Source organism: Coffea eugenioides, chromosome 5, assembly GCF_003713205.1.
Source record: "Coffea eugenioides isolate CCC68of chromosome 5, Ceug_1.0, whole genome shotgun sequence".
NCBI lineage: Eukaryota > Viridiplantae > Streptophyta > Magnoliopsida > Gentianales > Rubiaceae > Coffea > Coffea eugenioides.
In genome coordinates, this window is record NC_040039.1 from 6,668,662 (window position 1) to 6,677,512 (window position 8,851).

The following is an 8,851-nucleotide window of genomic DNA, read 5'->3' on the forward strand; positions in this document are numbered from 1 at the left end:
TGTTCCATATAATAGATAACCCCGTTTGATTTATGTGACTTATGAGTTTCTATGTGTAATTACTTTTTTTAATAATATGTTCAATGTGTTATTTACCTAATGTGCTTTTATTTATACTTTACTTCTTTTTTTTTTAAATGCAACCAGTAACTATTTAGGTAAATTCCAAATATTCCAAACATCCAAAATTAAATGTCCAACATTAAATGCAAGTTTTTTAAAATAAAAATCCTCATCCCAATCTTTGGGAAATATGATGACTGCTGTCCAAAATCTAGCATTGTTATCCTTTGATATATATCCATGTCCATCTTCAAATTTGCCTGTCAAAAGACCAGCCCACTTGTCTTGTCCTTTAGGTCAGCCTTCACTTCTAATAGTAAAGACTTTTCTATTCAGACATGTATAAGTAAACTTGAGAAAAGACAAAAGCTTTTAGTTGCAAATCTAATTTCACAACTTTCTTTTTGTCCACAAATACAGTCACCCTAAAATGACTCTCAAAAGTTATGTGATATATATAAAAATTCTTTCACTATCCCCAAATACTAATGTTACAAAATCCATTATATGTGATGATAATGGATGTTTTGCATTACCACACTTATTTGATATAAGTTGTGAATCTTTCCCAATTTTATTATTAGTCTAATACTATTAAGGGTTTGTAGTAGGGATACTTGAAAACTCGCTAGCCTAAAATCTACCGTATTATCGATCCGATTCGAATACCCGCTAGCCTGAAAATTCACGATATTTATTCGATCTGATTCGAGAATTAGGATACCTAATCCGTATTATTTGATCGGATCAAAATAGGATCAAGTACTCATTTAGATGCGAGGGTTAGGGTCACATAATTAAAGACCCGCGGATACCCGACTTGCTCCGTATATATATATATTTTTATTTTTGTACATATACTATAAAATAATATTTTTAGAGCTATATAAGTAATTTCATTGAATAAATTGCATTATAAATATAGGAGACTATAGTTTGTTTTTAATATTCATTTATAGAGGTCATGATATTATATTTTTTAAAAGAATTTAATTAATGTGAAATATATAATTAAAAAAGGTGCTACTTATTTCAAATTTTTATTGATTTTGAATTATTTAATTTTTTTTCTTTTTCTTGTATTGTCTTCGCTTGTTTGCTTCTTGGTAGGAGACTTTGTTGAGTAAAAATCTTTATTAAATCTTAAATGAATATATAAAATATAAAATTAAATTAGTACAAAGCAAGTTTTAAAAAAATTAAATGATAAGTATGGTGTGATGGGTACCCGCTGATATGCAGGGCAGATAAGGGTTAGAGAATGGCTGATTTGTGAGATGCGGATCAAGTCAGCAAAATGATGCACGAAGTGGGTTGATATGACCTGCGTTCGACTTGTTACGCAACTCGTGAAACGACAAGCCCAAGGATCTAGAATTTGATATCAAAGTTTAAAGTGCGGATTCTAAATGATCAAGGACAGCTCAAAGACCGTGTTAGAGATAAAATGACGCCACAATTTTGTGCGTTTCTAGATTGATAAGTCAATTGAAAACTCAATAATGCTCTCAAGTATTCAAATAAGATTTCTTAGACAAGAGATTTGCCAAACACACAAGTGTTTTGCTGGAAATTTCTTCATAACTCCATTGAATTTTAAAATGTTGGAACAAGGCTTATTTATAGCTTTTACAAGAGTAAAAAACCTAACTAAACTAGAAAATTTCTAACCAGTCCCTAGCCCTATTTTGGCTACAATAATTCCTAGGTTAACTCGGATTCTTCACCTTATTTTCTTGAGCAATGTGATCCTGATGAAGCTTCCTTTCTAGGGATTCAGACTCCCTATTGGATAATGGCATCTTCTCTCTCATTTATTTGATTTTCGATTTTTTCTTGTGCATTGTCTTTTCTTTGTTCACCAAGGCATTCATCGCTCTGTTTCTTTTGCCATACATATATTCAGTGACACACTGGATACCAACTTCTTTTACCTATTTTCTTAATGTCTAGATTTGAACAAAAATAGTTTTTTTTTTCCACTATATTCCTTCTCCTCATAATCACTTAGTGCAATTTGAGTGGTATTTTTGTTGCCACAAAGAATATTAAAAGTCCCATCATCTTTTTTACAGTTACATATGTTTTCTAGCGCGTTCAATATACCAAGCATTTCACCCTTCACAATTCCATAATTCCTTGACACTTAGTAGCATGTAAAATTTGGTATTAAAATGTTCTCATCACTTGTTCTTGTCTTAAAAAAAACCATAAATGATAGGCAAATGATGCTGAAAAAAAAATGTATCAACACTAAAAGTCGACTTGAGGCTTTTTTCACAATAGTATAATAATGTTAGCATATTAAATCAATCGTAAAAAATAAAGGTTTCTATGTTATTATTTAGTGGTAATATTTTATTCAATCAAATTTTTAGTAGTTTTAAAAGTCATATTTTGTGATAGTTTTGTTATTTAAGAATTGATATTTTATTAGGCAACTTATTGTAGTTGTCAAGACTATTTACGAAGTCATCAAGGATATAAATAGAGAGTATGGTCATCAATTTAGAAGAGTAAAAATTTGATAGATTTGTTCTTATGGTATTATTGATATTTCTATGTTATTATTTAGTGGTAATATTTTATTCAATCAAATTTTTAGTAGTTTTAAAAGTCATATTTTGTGATAGTTTTGTTATTTAAGAATTGATATTTTATTAGGCAACTTATTGTAGTTGTCAAGACTATTTACGAAGTCATCAAGGATATAAATAGAGAGTATGGTCATCAATTTAGAAAAGTAAAAATTTGATAGATTTGTTCTTATGGTATTATTGATATCATTTCTCTTCTCTTACACATATTGTTTACATGTGTAAATTATCTAACCGTATAAATTGATTTTATTTTATTAAATTTATCTCTTATAACTTTAGATGATGTTATTTGTACTCCTATTATATTATTTGCACTCCCACTATCCTATTTTTATTTGGATAAGACCATGTTACCCCCTACTAATTTCTTTTCCTAACCCATGAGCTAACTTTATCAAATTTTCTCTTACATTCTAAAACCAATTAATTGATGAAGGATATTAAACTAAGTAATAACTTTTATAGTAGCATAACTTATAAGGTAAGAAAGGTAGTTTGATTGTGATTGAAGAAGTAAACCATACAAAAATGTTTTGCTACGGTTAAATGGACACGACATTTATTGGTTGTCCAATGCTAATGTAGAAATAAATTTTCTCCCATGCTAATTCAACTCTAGCACGAAGAGAATTTGATCAGACCATATTTCATGAATCTTAGTATGGTCACTAGGGGGAAGTGCCCACGCATCGCGCGGGTGTTTGGTGCCTGTGGGAAATGAGGTTTTTTTGTTGAACAAACAATAGTACATTGTGAGAAGAAATAAAATTGAGTATGAAAAGATAAACGATATAATCAGTCAAATTCACACAGTGTTACAATAAAACTGTGTCAAATTGAAGGTCGTTGATAATGCAGAAAGGCAGAGCAACACAGAAAGCTAACCTTATTCCAGAATCCCCACTAAGAGTTCTTTCTTGCTGTTGCTCCAAACCTATAAGATTATAACCAACCCAGACCAATCGGGGTTAGGCAACGCGAAAAATGCTATCTTGTAACTAGGCAACGCGATAAGAGTCACTAATTATAAGTACTAAGAACACACCGACAAAATTAAGGAAGGAACTGAAAAATTGGGGGGGCGGTGAAATTTATCCTCACGTTGAACCACCAGGAGTAACTGGGACTGAAGAGCATTCTGAACTGATTAGTATGAAACCAGATAGAATTATCTCAATCCTAGAATGCGAACGGGGAGAAACTGATAATCAACCGTTTAGGCATTAAGATACCAATGGTTCGGCAATTGAATTGGGTGTAATTAATAACGAAATAATAGGTAATTTCAGAGTTGAGCTCGGATGGAAGAGAAAACGACGAGGCAAATCGTTGTAGACAAAGGCAAAAAGGAAAAACTTAACTCCTGAAGCTGAAAGGGGATAAAATGACCAACATTTGTGACTCATAAAATGCAGATTATAAATGATAGAGAAATGGGTTCCTACCATTGATAGAGAAATCGTTGACTCATTTCCTAAATACGATTGCCATTCAAATGTTTCAGACAAAACAACATCTCAAACGATTATTTGCGGCTGAAAAGCGGAATTATTGGTAGTTAAGGGATATTCCTGTAATTACACCAACACACAAGCATATATGGGTTGTACAAAATGCAAAAACGGTTGCACACTAATTACACATTCTATCAATACCCAGATAACTCTACTCATCAATGACAACTTTAAATGTATTAAAATAGGGTCATTTCAGTAAACATACCCAAATACATGCTTCCTTAACTTGTACCTAAAGCTTTTAAACTAATACACAAAATTTCACATTCTCAGAAAGCCCCCACCTATGCGGATGAAATCCAACATATTCTTTGACCAAAACTCAATCTTATATAGTATAAGGATACTACATTTCACACATGTTTTATTTTTAGGAATTTTTATGGATGAGTGTTTTTATTTTTGGAGTCATATTTTCATTTTTTTTAGAATTTGAATAAATATTAGTTATTCTTTCTAAGAGGATAAAAAACCTTTAGATATCAGTTACTCTTACAAAATGAACATGATCCATAACTAAACTTCAATTCCATCCCCTACATCATTCCTAAATTAGAACCAATTTCTTTATTCTAAACTTCCTACTCATGCCCACCAGTTTGCCTTTTTCAATCATAAAGTAAACATAACCCATCAATTAATTAAGCTTGGACACCAAATTATCTCTCCTTCAAAAATATTCATCGCAAAAATATTCAAAAACAACAACCCACTTGGAGACTTTGAAGATAATAGGGATTTAAATGGGTCCTATACAGTCACTCTTTCTAAGAAGGACAAGGAAACGATTTGTAACCTATGTCAAAGGCTATCATCATCAAATCTCTGCGCAAAAAACTTGGATTTAAATATGTGGATCAAAAAATCAAAGAAATCTAGAAGCCAGTTTGAAAATAATCCATCATGGATATTGACAGAGATTATTATATTATCAAATTCAAGAAGGAAGAAAATCACTTAAAAGTTGTTTCTGGGAGGCCTTAGTTTATTTACAAAGACTTCGTATTTGTGAGATGTTGGTCCCCAAATTTCAATTGAGGATGTTAAACATGTTTTCAAGACTGCATTATGGTACAAGAATGTTACAACTTCCTAAATCCTCCAATTTCTTCGAACTTGGACTTTCAAATATGGATAAAAACATGCCATTCCCTGTTTGAAACTTGTCCTTTCCACATATCCCTTGGTGTTTTCCTATGTTTGTTAATGTATATAGTCTTTTAAAAATAAAAGCATTTTTGAAATCTATAAATTGCATTTATTCCTTCACCTTGTTGCCAAACTCTTTTTCCTTAGGTCAAATAATTCTCCCTCTAATTTCTTCCAAAATTCAAATCCTCATTTGTTAGGAACCTCTAGCTATAGGATAAATGAAACTAAATTCTAATAGTTTAGCTAAAAGTAATGCTAATAAAGTGAGAGTTGGAGGAGTTATTAGAGAGTCCACTGGAAAATGGATTAGGGGTTATGTTAGAAATCTTAACCCATAACATAACTACTGAATGTTGGGGTCAAAGAGATTGATTGGAACTAACTCTTTCTATCTATACATTGAAATAGATTGCCTAGATTTAGTACAACTAATTAAGAATTTTTCTTCTTCCTTTCATGATCTTGCACCCATGATTTGTGGCTACAGGATACCACTTTCTAACAGGATAAGTTATGCAGTTTTGATATTGCCTTCCCTAAATATCCCTATAGTTGATGAGAATTTGAGAGGAGTTAGTTTCCCTAGAATTGTTATCGTAAACTAATGCTATTTGAATTGCCTACTTTAATTACTAAAAAAATGGTGAAATGATTTTTTCCAATATTATAAGTGCACCATTATTTTCTTGTGAGGTCATATGACAGTTGCATTTATACTAAACAAATTCCTAATGATTGCTTGATTCCAAATTAACTTTGGAGCACGTTTTTTAGCTTCTTTTGTTGAATTTAATTTGGAATTAGTTATATAATTTAGGAATTAAAATATTTTGACTCCTCTAATTGGTCTAGTTAAAGAACTTAAGATAGATTTGAATATTTCTCTTCTTTTGTTAGGTAGTGCCTCCTTACATTACAACTTCAAATAATATTTATCTATTTTCAATTTTTATACTATAAAAAACTAATGCTTTTTAGAGCATAACTTTGTGTGCTAAAAGAAAATGGTAAACTACTGCAATGAACTTTTACATACTATGGTCATAGTTTTATGATGCTATGAATATGCAAACCAAAAAATAGAAATTGAAAGTCCTAATTAAGAACTACAATAAGAAAACACAAATTTAAAAATGCCAAATCAAAAACTCTTAATTAGTTTTTACATCACAAGTTCTCTTTTGAATATTAATGATAGTCTCTCCTACTTCTGCTACTGCACACATTTTTTTCTTGATTTGTGAAGAATAAGACAAAATTGTTCTTTTTAACTTTAGGAATTTAAACCAATTTTAATTCTTATTTTTATTAGTTTTATTTGTTTAAGAAACTAATTGTAGGTCATTAAGCCAGTTTGTGTTTTGATAGTTAAGTCACAATATGATTTGGTTATGAAATTTTTTGATTATTTGTTTTGGTAATCCTATTCCTTGTTGGATTTAGTAGTTTGTATTGTCTATCTAAAGGTTTTTATGGATGTTTAATTTTGTGTAATAAAATAGTTAGAAACACTTAAATAAAAAGGCATTTGCCCCTATTCTTATTCCTTCATTTATGGCTTCGAGGTTGTCTTTCATCTTTTTCTTGTTTTCTCCAAAGAAAGCCTTGTAACTTGTTCAGTTTGTTTAAATATGAGCACCTATAACTTGGTACCTAAACTTAAGTTTAATTGAAGATATGTACCCTCCAATTAACATTACCTATGTAGTCTTCATGGAGAATTTAGTTGGAAACTCATCTTGAGAATACAATTTATTTGGCTTTGTTCAATAAGAAATTAGTGTAGAAGTTGACACGAATATCAAGAGGCAGAGACTCATCTTGAGATGTACAATTTATTTGACTTTATTTAATGAAAAATTGCTATGGATATTGATATGAATATTAACAGGAAAAGAAGCATTGTATTGTCTCAACCATTAGGCAATTGATGTCTTAATTTTTGAAAAAAAATTTTGTTGCCAAAAATGTAAAGTAAATGTAAAACACTTGGCAAAAGCATACCAAGGAGTCAATAATTTACAAAAAAATAATCTGCTCGGGTTGAAGAGAAATTTCAAGCTTATCAACACCAAATAAAAATCAAAACTCATCGAATCTTAATTTTCTAGATTGATAGGCTTAAAAAAAAGTGAGATCCAACTCAAAAAATCTTCTTTTTTTTTAAATGAGATCCAACTCAATGGTTATGATCATCAAATCTTATTTTTCTAGATTGAAAGACTTAAAAAAAAATTAAGATGGAGCCCAATGGTCATGATGTTAGTAATGGGTTCCGTGGAAAATATCTTCAATATTTTATCACTATAGTTTGATCATATAGTGGCTATGATTCAAGAAATAAGAGATATTTCAATCTTGATAATCGAAGATTTGCATGGGTTATTAATTATTTATGAACAAAGAACTAATGGAAAGTTGGATGATTGGTGCAGAGAAATAAAAAATGGAAAAATCTTTGCAAATGCAGACAGATAAAGTCAAGAACAAAAGTGAGACTTCAAATTAGCAAAATGTGAATTTCAAAAATAGAGGACAAGGTAATGGAGGCAAAGGCAACTTTAGAGGTCGATGCAGAGATAATTTTTACTAGTAGAGAGGTAATAATAATCCTAACAGTAAACAAGAAAATAGCAATAATTCTCGCAAACAATATATTCAATGCCATAATTATAAAAAAATTGATCACTATAAAAATAAATTTTTGTACAATATGAATAATAAAGTTGGGCATGGTAATGTAGTAAATAATAATAGTAAAAAAGTGTAGACTATTTTATTCTCAAGAGCTGAAGAAAATTTAAAAAAAGAAAAAGAAAAATTTGTTCTTGGATCTTGGTTGCAGCTCTCATATGAACATGATAAAAATATGTTTGCTAACTTGGATGAAACTTCTAGAAAATTTATTAATTTGACAATAATGAAAGGGTCGTTGTCCTTTGAAAAGAAAACAAAATGGTATTACTTTGAAGAATAGAAATTCTAATTATATAATGAGTGAATGGCCGAAATGGTCACTCAACTATTCAAAATGGCACCCTTTGGTCATCAAACCTTTTTTTGTGGTCAAAAAGGTCATTAAACTCACATAAAGGCGCCAGCGGAGTCATTTTACCGATTTTTACCAGTGAATCATCTAGTTACAAGGCTTTATTGAGTGGAGGAATATTTGTGAGGGGGCAAAAATGTCCAAAAAAAATATGGCAAACCTGTTTCTTCCTTTCTCGCAAGTCGTACAAAAAAAAATTTGCTAGAGTGATGACACAGAGGCCAGAGGTTCTTGATGAAAGAGAATATGAAGATGAAAGACAATCCCGAAGCCATCAGCTTGGCAAGAGAAGTCAATATGAGAAGGAATTCGATAGAGATTGGTTGGATGGAGAAAAAAATGTTGGTAGGTACTATCACAGCACAAGAAACACAAGAAAGCTTCATTTTGTTAATCTGTATTGTGGCCAAATTTTATAGAAGGTAAATGTAATTAATAAAAAAAGCACCAACAACATCATTCTTTCCTTT